This window comes from Lepidochelys kempii, chromosome 1, assembly GCF_965140285.1.
Source record: "Lepidochelys kempii isolate rLepKem1 chromosome 1, rLepKem1.hap1, whole genome shotgun sequence".
Classification (NCBI taxonomy): Eukaryota; Metazoa; Chordata; order Testudines; family Cheloniidae; genus Lepidochelys; species Lepidochelys kempii.
In genome coordinates, this window is record NC_136380.1 from 124609976 (window position 1) to 124626864 (window position 16889).

Here is a 16889-nt window from a genome sequence, read left to right on the forward strand (position 1 = left end):
CCTTGAGGGGGCCATTTAGGGATCTGGGGCAAAAATTGGGGATTGTTCCTGCTTTGAGCAGGGGGTTGGACTAGATGACCTCCTGAGGTCCTTTCCAACCCCGATATTCTATGATTCTGTGATACTGTGAACCCCGCACTGGGCCAACAGGTGCTGACCAATCACTGTGGGACCAGGAGACCACCCTTCCTCGCTCCTGTTGTGCATGGTCCAGGTGGAGTGGACAGGTTTAAGGAGGCAGCCCAGCTCAGTTGGGCTGGAGGAGGAGGAGGAGGAGAAAGGATGTTTGCTGCAGGCTCCTGCAGAGGAACTGTTGACTCACCCGGCTATTGGGACTGTGGACCCAGACTATGCTGCGGACGACCAGCCGACCACAGAGATGCCAAGCTGCTGCCAGCTGAGGAAATGCCTGAGAGGGGCTTTATGGTAGGAAGTGACCCAGGGAATGTGTTAGGAGCCAAGGCTTGAAGTCTTAATAGGGAGTTTACTGGCTTCATAGGGCGCTGGTCAGAACCTGGTAGAGTAGGAAGGGCCCAGGTTCCCCTATCCCCACCCCCCGCAGTTGCCACTAGGCATTGCTACCGGGGATTCCTGATTTAGACGGTTCACTCTGCCCTGCCCACAGGGTCAGAGTCCCAACTGTTATTGTTTGCCCTGGCCGGGAGCCCCAGGGGCTACAGACTGAGTGTTTGCTTTGCCCATCCCAGGGACTACGGACTGTTTGTTTTCTCTGCCCCGCCAGAGGTCCTGAGCCCCTGGGTCGTGATTGTTGACTCAAAAGGAATCCCAACAACTGTGTGATGGGGTATATCAACCCTGCACTGGGTAAACGAGGATGGCCCTGGTTGACCCACCAAGCCCCCATGACAAGGTACTTCTACTCTGGAGTTCAACAGATTATTTGCTTTGGTATTTGAGTGGTTTTTTATCTTCTTCACAGTTTTTGATGTTTCTTCTCCAGTGAGAATAGTGGCAGGAATGTCCCTGAACCTGTGCTATTGGGATCATAAGTTTTATGTATAGATAGTGGGTGTGGCCCCCCAAAATCCTGCAACTTTGTTTCATTTTCATTCAGTCATTTGACAGATGCTGCATCTGCCCTCATAGTTCACACACTAGCCTCAAGCCTTTCACATTAGAGCAGTGCCTCCCTTCTTCTGTAGAAGATCAAGTATGGTGCTCTCCTGAGTCAGTCAGGGCAGAGTGGTGAAGTGAAATATCACTCCAAGTGAGCTCAGACCTTTGGTTCTGACAGCAGGCTTGCGTCCTATACAATGTTTTCTTAGAACGTTTTTGTTTACCTGGAGTTGAGGAGGAACAGATGGGAGAAATGAAAGATTAAAAACACGTTGCCATTTTCTGTGCAAGCTGGACATCTGGTTAGCTGAAAAACTTGTTTTTCATCTTTGAGTGATGGTCCCTACATGTATTCCAAATGGGGGGGGGTGCGCATGTGTGCGAGGTGTCTGAGCTGGAAGGTTTTCTTAGCAGTGAGGGTATGACAGGTTGTGTAGGTCGACAGCTCTCCACCTCCCGCTTATCACTGCATGGCCTGAGTCGGAACCTCACAGGAGCGTCGGAACCTGTATAGAAGGGGAGCGGGGGCTACCAGTGCTGGAACTGTGGCCATGACCCCTGTGCCTCCTCTTCCCCCTGAAGCCATCCCCTGGCCAGGCTGGAAGCCGGAGCCTGCTATGATGGTGGGACCATATTCTCAACCCTCCTCCTCCCCCCTAAGCTGGTCTGAGCCGCTTGCCCAAGCCCCCCCCCCCCCCACTTAGTGGAGCTGGCCTGAGCCACTCACCCAAGCCACACCCCCTCCCCACACAGAGCCAGTCCGAGCCCTCCTCTGCTGCAGAGGGCTGACCCGCTCACCCCCCGAGCCCCTTTTAGGAAAAACTGGGCATTTGTCCCATTTGCTTTTGCCAACTAATGATCACCGCACCTCCATGGTCACCAGATAGAGACTCATCATCTTCTGGGTTGGAGATTGGATCATGCTCCTCTCTTCCAAGGAGTCGCTCCCACCACTCTTCCAGACACTCCTACCCTGCCATGGACCTAGGCAGAGGGGTGCTATTGGATGCTTGGCCTAAAGGTCACTGGGGACCTATGCTGGACATCATGGGGGACATCTTTCAATGGTGGGGGACTCCGCTTATAGACCAGTTTGCCACCTGCAACATCAGTTCTGCTTCCTGTAAGGTCACAGTGTGGGGTCCCTTAACGATGTGTTCCCGTTTCCATGGTCAAGACAGCTGTACTACACATCTCCTCCTCGCCCTCTGATTCCCAAATTTCTGATGAAGATCAGTGGAGACCAAGTGCAGGTCATTCTCATAGCCCTGGCATGGCCCAGGCCGCATTGGTTCACCACCCTCTTAGGCATGTCCTTAGAGGCATAGCTACGGCTTCCACAGCATCTGGACGTGATCTCTTGGGACCATGGTCAGCTGCTGCACCCAAATCTCAGCTTTCTTCATCTGATGGCCTGGAAGCTCCATGGCTGAATCCTGCTCGAAGCAGGTCTGCAAGGTCCTACTGGGAAGTAAGAAGCCCTCCGCCAGGGCCACCCACCTTCAAAAATGGAAGCGATTCTCCATCTGGTTTCTCAAAGATTTGGAGGTCCCTTGTCCATGCCCCCTGGGACCTGAACCTTGTCCTGTCAAAGCTTACAGTACTGCTTTGAACTGCTAGCAACGTGCTCATTTTTACACCTTTCTTGGAAAGTGGCCTTCCTGTTGGCTATCACTTCGGCCAGAAGAGTTTCAGAGATCTGGGCCCTCACATCGGAGTCCCCATAGATGTTCTTTTTTCAAGGACAGAGTCTAGTTGTGACCACACCCATCATTTCTTCCAATAGTCATCTCACAATTCCATTGCAGTCAAGCAATCTTTCTGCCGGTTTTCTACCCTAAGCCACATGCAAAGAGAGAGGAACAGTGCCTCCACTTATTGGATGTTTGGCCAGCCCTGACTTTCTTCATACAAACCATTCTGCAGATCTACTCAGCTGTTCATCGCAATAGCAGAAAGAATTAAAAGGTTTCCTCATCTCTGCACAGAATCTCATTGTGGATTATTTCTTGTTTAAGGACATGTTATGAATTTGTGAACATCTTGCCCCCAGCTAATCTAATGGCTCATTCCACAAGGTCTCAAACTTCCCCCATTACTTTCCTACCACAAGTCCTGATTCACGATATCTGCAAGGCAGCACTCTGGTCGTCAGTTCACACATTCACAGTGTACTGTGCCATCATACAGCAGACTAAAGACAATGCCAGCTTTGGCCATGTAGTCTTGCAGTCAGCCTGTCCTTGAACTCAGAACCCACCTCCCATACAACTGCTTGTGTATATTGGAATGGACATGTGTGTGCACTCGAAGAAAAAATGGTTACTAACCTTTCCGTAACTGTTGTTCTTCGAGATAGTTGCACATGTTCATTCCAAAACCAATGCTCCGTCCCCTCCTTTTGGAGGCGGTCGACAAGAAGAAACTGAAGGGGGGGAGGGTTTGGCAGGGCCCTTTATATTAGCACTATGAATATGTGGCACCATAGTGCACTAGAGCTGACCCAACGGATACCACTTGGGGAAAAAATTCCGGCAGTTATGTTCAGGTTGTGCACACACCTACATTGGAATGGACATGTGCAACACATAATGAAGAACAACAGTTACAGAAAGATTAGTAATAGTTTTTTTCCCCACTTGAAGCCACGTGCAAACAGGGAAGAACAGTGTCTTCACTTATGGACATTAGACAAGCCCTAGCGTCTACATAGAAAGCACCAGACCATTCTGTAAATTGACCCAACTGTTCATAGCAGTAGCTGACAGGATGAAGGGTCTCCCTATCTCTGCTCAGAGAATTTTGTCCTGGATCACATCATGCATTCGCACATGTTATGATCAGATGGGTGTTCCGCCACCAGTTAACCTAAATGCTCATTCCAAGAGGTTGCAAACATCATCAGTGGCATTCCTAGCACAGATCCCTATTCAGGACACTTGCAAAGCAGCAACTTGGTCTTTAGTGCACACATTCTCGTCTCACTACGCCATCACTCAACACAGTCCAGGGCCGATGCCAAATTTGGTCAAGCTGTTTTGCAGTCAACGTGTTCATGAGTTCCAGCCCCACCACCTATGTAACTTCTTGGGAGTCACCTACAGTGGAATGCACATGTGCAATCACTCTAAGAAGAAACAGTTACTAACCATCTGTAACTGTTGTTGTTTGAGATGTGTTGCACATCTCCATTCCATGACCTGCCCTCCTACTCCTTATATCAGAGTTGGCCAGAAAGACGGAAATAAGGGTAGTGGGGTGAGCTGGGTGCTTTATACTGGCGCTGTGAGTGCATGGCAGGAGAGTGCATTTGAGCTGCCCCCATGGGTGCCGCTAAGGGAAAAATTTCCAGCGACTGTGCTCGGGGCCTGCGTACATCTACAGTGGAATAGACAAGTGCAACACATCTTGAAGGATAACAGTTACAGAAGGTTAGTGACCATTTTTTTAAACTGTCAAGACCCATAAACCTTCTCCAGTGCTTCCCATGGCGCTCCACGTTGTCTTTGGGGGCCATCTTGCCCTATTTGCCCACAATTTGGGCAAGATCACCATGGACTGTTGGATACCGAAGATCATGCCAATGGATATGCCATAGAATTTTTCTCTCTTTCCCACATCAGCCCTCCTCCTGGGCAGCCCCAGGGGACCCTTCCCAGCAATGCATTCTCCAGCAAGAAGCAGACGTCCTTCTCGTGAAGGGAGCCATAGAGCAAATACCACCTCCCTATCTGGGAAGAAGCTTCTGTTCTCCATACTTCCTCATCCCAAAGGGCAGACACACTGCCCCATTCTCGACCTTCGACTACTGAACATCTTTATCAGGAAATCCAAATTCTGCATGGTGATGCTGGCATTGATTATCCCCTCTTCTCCTCAGGGGGCCTTGTTCATGGCTCGACATGAAGGATGCCTACTTCCATATCGACACTCATCTGGTCCACTGGAAATTTCTCTGTTTCTGTGTAGGACACCACCACTACGAATTCCGGGTCATTCCTTTCTGCATAGCGGCGGCTCGCCGGGTCTTCGCAAAGGTTCTCACTGTTGTCGTGGCACAGATACACTGCCTCTGCTACTTGTGTACCCCTATCAGGGTGACTGGCTCCTTGTTGTGCTATTGCAACAAGAACTCATCACTGCCATCCTAGCCCTTGGCGCTCTCCTGATGTTTTTAGGTATTTGCATCAACAAGGAGAAGTCAATGCTCATATCTACGCAGATGATTAACTTTATTCGGGTGCAGCTTGACTCCATCCTGGCATGAGCGTTCCTTCTGGCAGACCACTTTGCAATGCTGACAGCCATAATTACAGACCTACGCCACAATCCATGTATCATAGTTCATCGTTGTCTCTCCCTCCTTTGGATATATGGCAGCCTGTACCTCCGTGACACCATGTGCACATCTGCACTTTTGTGTTGCTTCCAAATGTGGCTCCTCTTTATCTACAGTCCCAGCTGGGACTGCTTGGAGGCCAGACTCATTGTCCCCCACTGCTGGCCTCCCTCGCCTGGTAGACCAACCCTTCCAAGATCATGGTCGGTACCCCCTTCACCCCTCCTACCCCAGAGGCCACCATCACCACAGATGCCTCCCTTGCGGGTTGGGGGCACACCTGGACCATCACACAGCCCAGCATGTCTGGATGCCTCAAGAGGTCAGGATGCATATAAACATGCTAGAACTGAGGGCAGTCCATTTGGTGTTTCAGGCATTTCTTTCTCTCCTCCGCTCCTGTCACATTCAATTCCTCTCTGACAACATTGCAGCAGTTGTGTACATCAAAAAGCAAGGCTGCACCAAGTCTCCCTCCCTCTGCTCCGAGTCCATCCACCTGTGGAACTGGTGCATCAGACCAGTGGATTGGGGGTACACCTGGAACCTGTGGAACCGGTGCATCAAACGCCACGTAACATTTCAACACTATCTCCCGTTCAATCAAAATTCCCTGGCCGACATGCTCAGCAGGACTCTCTACCTCAGTAGTGACTGGGAGCTGCATGATGGCACATTCTAACATCTCTTCCACCGATGGGCATCCCCTACTGGGATCTCTTCACCACTCACGAGAACTGCAAGCAGCCCCTTTATTATTCCAGGGAAGCCTTAGGGAAAGACTTGCAGCATGACGCTCTTTTCCTCCCCCAGTCAGATGACTGCTGCTACGCCTTCCCCCCCTCCTGCAAGTACTATACAAGGTCTAGCAGGACTGAGCTACCATAATACCCATATCCTCGTTCTGGCCCCATCAGTTTTTGTTTGCGGACCTCTCCACCCACAGACCACTCTGCCTTTGTACGCTCCCAGATCTATTCACACAAAATCGGGACAATCTGCTATCCCAGTCTGGGCCCTTTTCATTTCACAGTCTGGTATTTGGATGGGGGTGCTCCACCACTGGTGTGGCAAATACTTACTCAGAGCAGGAGAGGATCCACCAGGGTATGCTACCGAGCTAAATGGAAACACTTCACCTCATGGGTCACCTACCTCACCATCCACTGAGTGCAATATCCATATCTCTTATCCTTTACTACCGTCTCAATCTCAAAACATCAGGCCTTGCCCTCAGCACTATACAGGTCCACCTGGCAGTGCTCAGTGTCTTTCTTCTCCCAGTAGATGGCGCTTCTGTGTTTACACACCCAAGCACAGTTGGTTGCATGAAGGGTCTCCTCAATACTTTCCAGCCAGTATTCAAGCCCACACTCCCGTGAGACCTTAATCTTGTTCTCTCCGCCCTCACAAAGCCTCCCTTTGAACTGCTGGCCACGTGCTCCATCTCTCCATGAAGGTGATGTTCTTGGTTACCATCATCTCAGCTCGACAGATCAGTGAACTGGTGGCCATGATGGTTGACCCACCCTTACACAGTGTTCCACAAGGATAAAGTTTCCTTTTGCCTACATCCTAAATTTCTCCAAACGTACTTTTGGAGTTCCACCTCAGTCAGTCCATCCACCTAACTGTTTTCTGTCCCAAACCATGCATCTCCCATGCAGACAGAGTCCGCATTCCCTCAATGTCTGCTGTGCACTAACATTCTATCCGTGCAGGACTCACTCCTGCGCATTGCTGAAACTGTTTGTGGCCATTGCCGATCACTCCAAGGGCCAAGGCTTCTCTTTGCAACGAATCTCCAAATGGGTCTCCAGGTGCATCCGCAAATACTACACACAATCCAATGTGCAGCCTCCAGACAGAGTCACTCTCTACAAGCAGCCACATCGGCCCGCCTCATGGAGGTTTCCTGGCAAGCCACCTGTTGCGCAGTCACGCCCACCACGCCATTGCCCAAGCAGTGGCTGCGGACGCAGCAATAGGCCATGCCCTACTACAGACGGCACTTCCTACCTCATTCTCGCACTCAGCTCCACACCGATCACTGCTTGCTACACACCCACTTTTGGAAAACATGTAGGGCCCATCACTCAAAGAAGAAGTGGTTACTTATCTGTAACTGAAGGTTCTTTGAGAAATGTGGTCCCTATTAGTATTCCAATACCTGCTCTCCATCGCTTCTACTGCAGACTGGACTACTCAGTGGTAAGAGGGACACAGAGAGGTGTTGACCCACGTTACCTATGATACCCTGGGCTCTGAGTACCGCGGGATGCACCACACGTGTGGTTCAATGAACACTGCTAAGGAAACTTTCTGGCTCAGGCATGTGGCACACGTGCGCACCCCCCACATTTGGAATACAAATAGAGACCACACATCTCGAAGTACCTCCTCTTCCTGGTACTGGCCTCCAAGTCAACTGGACAAAGATCTTTGGATACTTAATAGCTAAATAGCAAATGAGACCCCAGCCAAATCTCCAGCTTTAGCCGTGCAACTGGAAGCAGTTATTACCACTGTGGTAAATCGCTCCAGTGTTACTTCTGACCTGACTGCTGTGAGGCTTCTGGTAATACGGGAGATAGGAACTCTGACTGAACTTCACTGATTTCCTGTTTCTCCTTATTAGTTTGGGAATCTTTATAAGACATCCGGCTTGTTTAAATATAGTCACTAAATGCAGAGCCTGTAAGACAATAATTTTCATCAAAATTTTGGGTGGGGCAGCATTCTGCTAGGCACTAACTCAGAGTTGTGAGACAACTAGTTCAGTTCCAAAACCCTTTATCTGCAAGTGGCAGAATGCGCAATTACTATAGAGGGAACGCAACATGCCTACTCCTAGGGATTGTATCCTGCCTTCCTGTTCCAGAAGAACAAGGTAACTAATCATGGGGGCTGGAGGGGCATGCGTGAGATGGGGAGAGAGAGAGGGAAGAGATGCCAGGAGAACATTCATATGTGCAATGGAATTTGCTTTTTCCTCAGATTTGTACTAGAAAAACAACAATTGAAGAATATAGTGTAAATGTAGACTATAAACTTTTAAAGAGTAATGTTTTTTCCACTGAATATTGAAAATTGTTTTGGTCACTGATGCTATCAGATTTTTCATCTGTTCATTGGAAAGGTGAACTGATCCCTAAAAGGCAGCTTGGGAGATCCAGTTGCTCCTGAACCTTCATCATCTTTCCCGTGCTTTCTAAATTGCGCTGTGTTTTTCTGACCAGCTTTCAGATTTTTTTTTTCCGTGTTTGATTGCTAACTGTAAAAATAAACAATGTCAAAACCAAACTTGGTTCCTGTTTCTTTTTTGAAGTTACAATACTCTAAATGCAGCATGTTTGCAGTGGAGAATTAAGTAAACAGGGCCAAAAGCCCCCGCTCTCCCCTACTCAACTGCCAAAACCCACTGGCTTGCATCTCCTATTTCTCCCTCCCTCAGAACACTTCTGTAATCAACACAAGCACCTTAAAATGGAAAATTTAAGGTCAGTAAGATAGAAATTTAAAACTCTGCCCAATGCTGAATGCACGTGAATCTGCCACTGGATTTCCAGGGTGCTGCCATGTTCAGCTGGAGCATCTTAGAGCACATAAGGGCTTAGCCCTACATAGAGCCAAATAGCTTAGTTCAAGTATAGGGTGAGTTATACATTTAACTTCTGTCACACACTCTTCTTCCACACCTTACTGCTAGGGCAACAGGCCTTCATTTTTCTCTGATAGTTCACATGTAGCTGCAGAACCCTTCAGGGTCCAAATCCCCATTGTTAGAGGAGATGTGGGCTACGATTTGCTATGATAAGGCTCCTCCAGCCAAACCTATGAAGCAGTGAAACAGCTGCTCAGGCTGTGTAAGTTTAGGAGATAGCAGTTGCTATTCCAAGGTATGTATGAGGAGAAATACAGCCATGGAGATGAGCTAAGATCTGGGTGGTGGTTTTGCCTGTCCCCTTTGGGCACTGTTTCTAGAGCATATATTTAAGTTTACATAGCAGGTCAGGCTGCAGAACAGTCCATTAGCCATTTCTGCAACAAATCTGGAAAATGAGACATTAGCAACCCCAGCATCCTACTTTACCTATAAGTGACAGATGTAACCAAAAAGAAAAATAAAAGATTTTTTTTCCAGCCATGTGTTAACAAGTTGAGTTTTTGTAATTGATGCTTTAGCAAAGGTGAGACTACGCTATACACATAATTACATCTGGTAGGCATTTTGGTTTAGTCACCTCACTGATTGCATAGTCCATGCTGGACTTGCTTTCACAAACATGAAAATGGCAGCCCAAGACACAGATTTACTTTCCTAAGGAAAACACAAATGTGAGTACTATGAAGCAAGTATTTACATAACATCCTTTTGTGCTGGGGCAGTCTTCCATTCTGAGCTGGTGGATCAGGTTCAGTTACAGTTAGAAACATGAGCTCACCACAAATTATCTAGCTGATGAGGTAGATAATCCACTGTAGCTAGAAATAGCATCCTGGCTAGGCCCACCCCGTACAAGACATGTCCAGACACATTAAATTGGTGAACTAAAAAGCATCTTTACTGAAAAGATTTGCATTGTGTGGACTCAGTATTTTCTTATCCTTTCTGTTCATTGTAGCCCTGCAAAGTTTCGACAGCTATAGGACAGTATGCTGACTTCTGTTCTGGTTCATATATCATTAGAACTAAGTTCCAACAGTAAAACCAAATTCTACCTTCAGTTACATCTGTATAGACTCATTGAAGGGAATGGGGATTGATTGTACAAATATAATTAAAAGCAGGATTTGGTCTGTAGGAGGAGAGGTTACTTACCTGTCCAGTAGTTGGAGTTCAAAATATGTTGTCCATATGGATGTTCCACTGTGGCTGTGCCTTCTTGGAGATTTTTAGTTAGTAGCACCCACAGGTCCATGCCTGTGCCCTGCACATCCTCGTATGCCAGACAGTATATTGGAAGTGGGGACCCGCCCTCATCCATTTCCTTCTCAACCACACAGTCCAGATAGAGGAGGACTCAGAAGCAGAGGGGAAAGGAAGGCGGGTATTGGAGCACCCACCGGGACAAAACACCTGTACAGAACCTGGAATTCTTCAAGATAAGTAACTGCTCCTTCAAGTTATTGTCCTTATGGGTGCACTATGTTAGGTGAGTCCCAAGCAGTGCCCCAGTCATGGAAGTGGATGCTGAAACATTCACCAGAATTTGGAGAACATCTGCATGAGGGGCTGTATCCACTTCTGAAGCATGTAGGATGGCATAATACTAGGAAAAGGTGTGCAGATGACTAGGTGATAGCATTGCAAATGTCTGCAATTGGTATGTTCTTAAGTAGGGCTAGAAAGGTGGATTATACCCCTGTTGGGATGGGCTATCAGAAGTTTTGTAACACGTTAAGATGAATCCTGATAGAAAATCTATGTGGAAATCAAATCTCCCTTCATTCTTCCTGCAAAGGAAACAAAGACTCTAGGGGAGGATCTCAAGGGTTTAGTCCTGTCAAGATAGAAGGCACATCCACAGTATGGAGACTGGCTTATTTCCATCACATATGGGTTTGGGATAAAGACCTGGTAATTCAAAGTTTTTGTTAGATGACACTTTAGATAGGAGTGATGGGTGATCTTCCCCACACTGGCAGAAAAGGGGTTAATGGAGCCTTGTAGATGCTGTGTGGGAAGCAGCCAATAGGAGAGGGGTTGTGAGGAAGAGCCAATCGAGGCCCAGCAGGCCCACATAAAAAGAACCACAAGGCAGAGCAGGGTCTGTTGCTGCTGGGAGTCCAGGGAGTAAGGACTGCAGTAAAAACATAAGAATGGCCATACTGGGTCAGACCAAAAGTCCATCTAGCCCAGGTGGCCAGTGCCAGGTGCCCCAGAGGGAATGAATAGAACAGGTAATCATCAAGTGATCCATCCCCTGTCGCCCATTCCCAGCTTCTGGCAAACAGAGGCTCGGGACCCTGAAGTGCTGAGAGAACAGTAAGTGCTCTGGACAGAGCAGTGGCTGTTTCCTGGGACTGAGCAGCTGAGTGCCCTGAGATAAGGGTGAAGAAGGTCCTGGGGCCATGGGGAAGTGGCCCAGGGAAATAGAGTAGCATTGACCGAGGTTACAGAGGAGCAGCAGGAGGCAGCTATTTACAGCGTCCCTCGGTTGGGGCCTGGAGTAGTGGGCAGTCCTGGGTCCGTCCCCCCCGACCCCCACTTGCCACTGTGGAAGTGGCTGGACTGTTGGACAGATTCCCCCAGAAGGGGAAAACAGAGATGGCAACCTACCTGGAGGGCTGAGTCGAGAAGCGGATGCTGCAGTTTTGGAAGCTGAGAGAAGAGCCATAGGCGGGAGCAGAGACAAAGTTCCAGTGTGCAGACTGTGGATGTGGGCGTTGGCCCCAAGCTAATCCCCAGGATAATCACAAGGAGGCACCAGTCTATTGATGAGGGCTGTACCCTGTGACAGTAGGAAGGAAGGATGGAGATGTAGAATCACTTTGTCATGGTAGAATAATGTGTATGGTGGATCAGGCATAAGTGCTCCCAATTCCTGGCTGAAGTGATGGCTACAAGAAATGGGGTTTTGAATGCTAAGTGTTGCAGAGAACAACCACCAATAGATTCAAAGAGAGATTTCCTCAAGCCATTGAGAAGTAAATTAAGCTCACATGGTGGAGTGGGCTCCCATACAGGAGGAGAAAGGTTGGATGAGCCCTTGGTTAATCTTGCAGTGGTTTGATACAGAAATACTGAGAACTCTTCAACTGGTAGGTGAAAGGCTGTAATGGCAGCAAGGTGGACTTTAAGTTTAATGACAAATGCAGTTTTTAAGCTCAACAGCCAGTCGAGAACATAAGAAAGGTGAGACTCAGAAGGAGATTATGATTTCTGGAAATTATTCCTCTTCTGCAGGTAAGTTTTTCTTGTGGTAGCTTTTCAACACCGCATGATAGAACAGTCCCTGTTTTACACCCAAGAGCCATGGCTTGAAGGATGGTGAGAAGAGATGGGTGGGCTAAGGTGCCTGATTCTTGTGTCAGCAGGTCTACCACCAAAGGACGGCAAAGGTGTTGATTCAGAGACTGGCAAATCAGACTTTAAGATCATCATGATCATTTAGTCTTATCTCCTGCATATTGCAGAAATGAGATATGGGAACCATACCTGCCTTAGCCATGTTGGTGCTAGGAGGATAATTACTGCTTTCTCCTGTTCCAGTTTGTTAGGGACCCTGAAGAGTAACAGGGTTGGAAGATAAATATTAGTAGAGCTCAAGGCCAGGATGGGGGAAGCTCTCTCTTAATGAGTTATGTCTGAGACTTTCCCTCAAACAAAACATCGGCATTTCATGTTGGATAGCATTGTAAAGAGGTGTATCTTTTGGGGAGCTCCAGGTGAAACAGCTCCTGAAAGCTTAGCTCCCGTTCATGATCCTCACTGAAACATCTGCTCAGGTGTTCTGGAGAGCTGGTATGTACATTGCTGAGAAGTTGATTTGGAGGGTTATGCCGCAATTCCCAAGTTTTATTACCTCTGCACATAAAGATTGGGATCTTGCTTCTCCTTGCTGTCCATCAGGCCCCTTATTGAGTGGTCCTTGATCTTGGGTAGGAAATGAAGGCATGTGTACAAACTTCCCTGACCTCAAGGAGATTGCTGTGAAGGGACAGCTACTGGCAAGTCCACTTCCCTTGTGCTCCTAAGTCATAAGCACATAAGAATGGCCATATTGTGTGCGACCAGTGGTCCATCTAGCCCAATATCCTGTCTTCCAACAGTGGCCAATACTAGATGCTTCAAAGAGAATGAACAGAACAGGGCAATTATCAAGTGATCCATTCCTTATCATCCAGTCCCAGCATCTGGCAGTCAAAGCCTAGGGACACCCAGAGCATGGGGTCATATCTCTGACCATCTTGGGTAATAGCCATTGATGGACCTAGCATCAATGAATTTACATAATTCTTTTTTGAACCCAGCTATACTTTTGGCCTTCATAACATCCCCTGGCAAAAAGTTCCCCAGTTTGGGCCTTGTGTGAAGAAGTTTGTTTTAAACCTTTGCCTATTAATTTCATTGGGTAACCTCTGGGGTTTGAGGTATGCGAAGGGGTAAATAACACTTCTATATTTACTTTCTCCATACCATTCATGATTTTATAGATCTCTCTCATATCCCACCTAGGTTCTCTCTTTTTCAAGATGAATAGTCAGTCTTTTTAATCTCTCCTCAGGTGGAAGCTGTGCCAGATCAATAATTTTTGTTGCCCTTTCCTTTACCTTTTCCATTTGTAATAATCTTTTTTGATCTCGGGGGATCAGAACTGCACCTGGGTATTAAAGGTATGGGCATACCATGGATCTCTATAATATATTTTCTCTCATTTTCTATTCCCTTTCGTAGCATTCTGTTTGTTTTTTTGACTGCCAGTGGAGAGTGAGCAGATGTTTTCTCAACCTAGTTTCAGAGAACTATCCACAATGACTTCAAGATCTTTGAGCAGTAACACTAATTTATACCCCACCATTGTGTATGTATAGTTGGGATAATGTTTTCCAGTGTGCATTACTTTGCATTGATCAACATTGAGGGGAAAAAAAAAAAAGCAGATAAAATTCAATCACCCTATCTTGTGAGATTCCTTTGTACCTCTTTGCACTTTGGTTTGGACTTAACTATCCTGAGTAATTTTGTATCATCTGCAACTTTGCCATTTCACTGTTTACCCCTTTTTCCAGATCATTCATAAATAATTTTGAATAGCATTGGTCCAAATACAGATCCCAGGGGGACTCTGCTATTTACCTCTCCCCATTCTGAAAAAATGACCATTTATTCCTATTGTTTCCTATCGTTTAACCAGTTACTGATCCATGAGAGGGCCTGTCCTCTTATCCCATGACTGCTTACTTTGCTTAAGAGCCTTTGGTGAGGGACTTTGTCCAAGACTTTTTGGATGTCCAAGTACACTATAGCCACTGGATCGCCCTTGTCCACGTGTTTGTTGACACTCTTCAAAGAATTCCTGTGATTTCCCTTTACAAAAACCATGTTGACTCTTCCCCAACAAATCATGTTAATCTATGTCTCTGATAATTTTGTTTACTACAGTTTCAATTGGTCTGCCTGGTACTGAAGTTAGGTTTACTATCCTGTAATTGTCAGAATCAGCTCTGAAGCCTTTTTAAAAAATTGGCATAATTAACTATCCTCCAATCAGTTGGTACAGAAACTGATTTAGGTGATACACCACAGTTTGTTTAGCAATTTCATATTTGAGTTCCCTCAAATGGGTGAATATCATCTGGTCCTTGTGACTAATTAGTTTAATTTATCAATTTGTTCCAAAACCACCTCTATTGACACCTCAATCTGGGACAGTTCCTCAGATTTGTCACCTAAGAAAGATTCCCACAACTGAGGTGTCAGCCTCATATCTTCTGCAGTGAAGACTGATGCAAAGAATTCATGGAGCTTCTCTGCAATGGCCTAGTCTTCCGTGAATACACCTTTAGCACCTCAATCATCCAGTAGTCCCACGGATTGTTTGGCAGGCTTCCTGCTTCTGATGTACTCAAAATTTGTTTTTGCTGTTAGCTTTTGAATCTTTTGCTAATTGCTCTTCAAATTCTCTTTCGGCCTGCCTAAACTTTTACACTTGAGTTGCCAGAGTTTACGCTTTTCAAATTGGAAGTCAAATCCTACCGAGAAAAAGAGAAAGGATGCCTTTAACCATTTTTAACTCTGTTGTTTAGCCAGGGTAGCATTTTTTGGTCTTACTAGTCTTTTTAATTTGGGGTATACATTTAATTTGAGCCTCTCTTATGGGGTTTTTTAAACATTTCCATGGAGCTTGCAGGCATCTCACTCATGTGACTAGTCCTTTTAATTAGCTTCCTTATTTTTGTGGAGTTCCTATTTCTGAAGTCTACTTCTACTGGGGTGGGCTTCTTTGGTGTTTCCCTCCTCCCCCGACAGGGTTACTAGGGTTGCTATATTCAAAGTTTCTAGACACCATTAATGACTGCTTCTAGGAGTAGTCAGTCCTGGAACCCATAAGGAGCAAGGCAATTCTTGATTTAGGCCTGTGCTCCACTTAGGCCTAAATCAAGAATTGCCTTGCTCCTTATGGGTTCCAGGACTGACTGTTTCTAAGAGCAGTCATTAATGGTGTCTAGAAACTTTATTTCTGTATCCCCTTCTGAGGTGATATGTACCTAGTCAATATGAGGATAGTTGAAATCCCTCATTTGGGCTGAAATTTCTATTTTTATAGACTCTCTAATCTCCCTGAACGTTTCACAGTCACTATCACCATCCTTGGCAGGTAGGTGGTAGTATATTCCTACTGAAAGTCCTGGAGGTGAGCTTCCAAACTGAGCCTGGAGCAGTCTGTATTCATGAGTTGCTGGGGTTGGGGTGGGGTGAACTGAGCTGGACGTGAGCATAGGACTCTCACAAATATTGAGTGAGAGATTCTGTCAGCTGCAGTGAGAGACCTGCAAAGCAGCTTTGATAGTCAACTGACACGCAAAAATGAGGGCTTGGAAATGGTCCTTTGAGTCATGTGGCATTTGGTCAATAAAATAAGAGAACATGCTATAGTTCATATAGTCATATTTTGCCATGGCTCAGTAGTTGTAGCCAAACAATTCCAGGCGCTTGAAATCCTTGCAATGAGGAACTGATCTGGATTGATGTCTGTTTCTCTCAACAGCATTGACCACCACAGGATTTGGGCTGAGTTAGGAGCAAAGCGTGTTCTTGGCCAGCATGTAGTACGTTGTGTCAGCCCTTTTACCGTGTATGCAAGATGGTAGGTGGTGTTTGCCAGATGGCATGGGCTAGTGATAGGACATTGTGACAGCTATCGTGACCACATACAGTATCTTGGGGGCAACACTGTATTAAGCTTATTAATCATGTATTACTGTGATTGTATACAACTGTGTGGGGTGGGGAAGGGTTACCACAGTTCTGCCAAAGAACAGTCAGGGGTGATTAAGGTGAATCGCTTAAGTTGTATACACCTCCAGCGAGCTACCACCCTCTGGTGAGGCCTGCATATACTGGTTGAAAACTGGCTTTTCCAGGGACCAAAGACAGGGCTTTTGATATCAAATGGAGGGAGGCTGGAATGGGAAGGTGATGGAATACTAGACAAACATCTGAGGAAGTGTCATTTCACATCCAATGGATGAGCTAGGGGTAGCAGTGGTCAAGTTGTTGCCAGCATCCATATTGGTATTGGATGCAGAGTTGGGGGGGGGGGAGGCGGGGGAGAGAAGAGGGTGCAGCAGCACCAGGAGTGGGGTGGTTGTAGTGTCATGTTGATACCAGCAGAAAATCCCTCTGTGCCTCTCAGTGGAGGGGATTTATGTTTTTCCAATATTCAGAGATTCTCATGATAGAAGAAAGTGGTCAGTACTGATGATCCAGACCACTGTTCCTCAGTATGAGGTGAATCAAACAGTA

At 46.7% G+C, this 16889-nt stretch overlaps 1 protein-coding gene across 14 annotated transcripts in view; it reads left to right on the forward strand.

The window, feature by feature from the left end:
• Positions 1–8719, forward strand: part of LOC140914828 (cohesin subunit SA-2) — a 99138-nt gene extending 90419 nt beyond the window's left edge. For 13 of the 14 annotated variants that reach the window (XM_073353687.1, XM_073353726.1, XM_073353694.2 and 10 more), the window contains one exon: positions 151–8719. The gene's annotated coding sequence lies outside the window, so the exon portion shown is untranslated. The remainder of the gene's footprint in view (positions 1–150) is intronic. The other variant, XM_073353575.1, reaches the window with a different exon arrangement.
• Positions 8720–16889: the final 8170 nt, after the last annotated feature.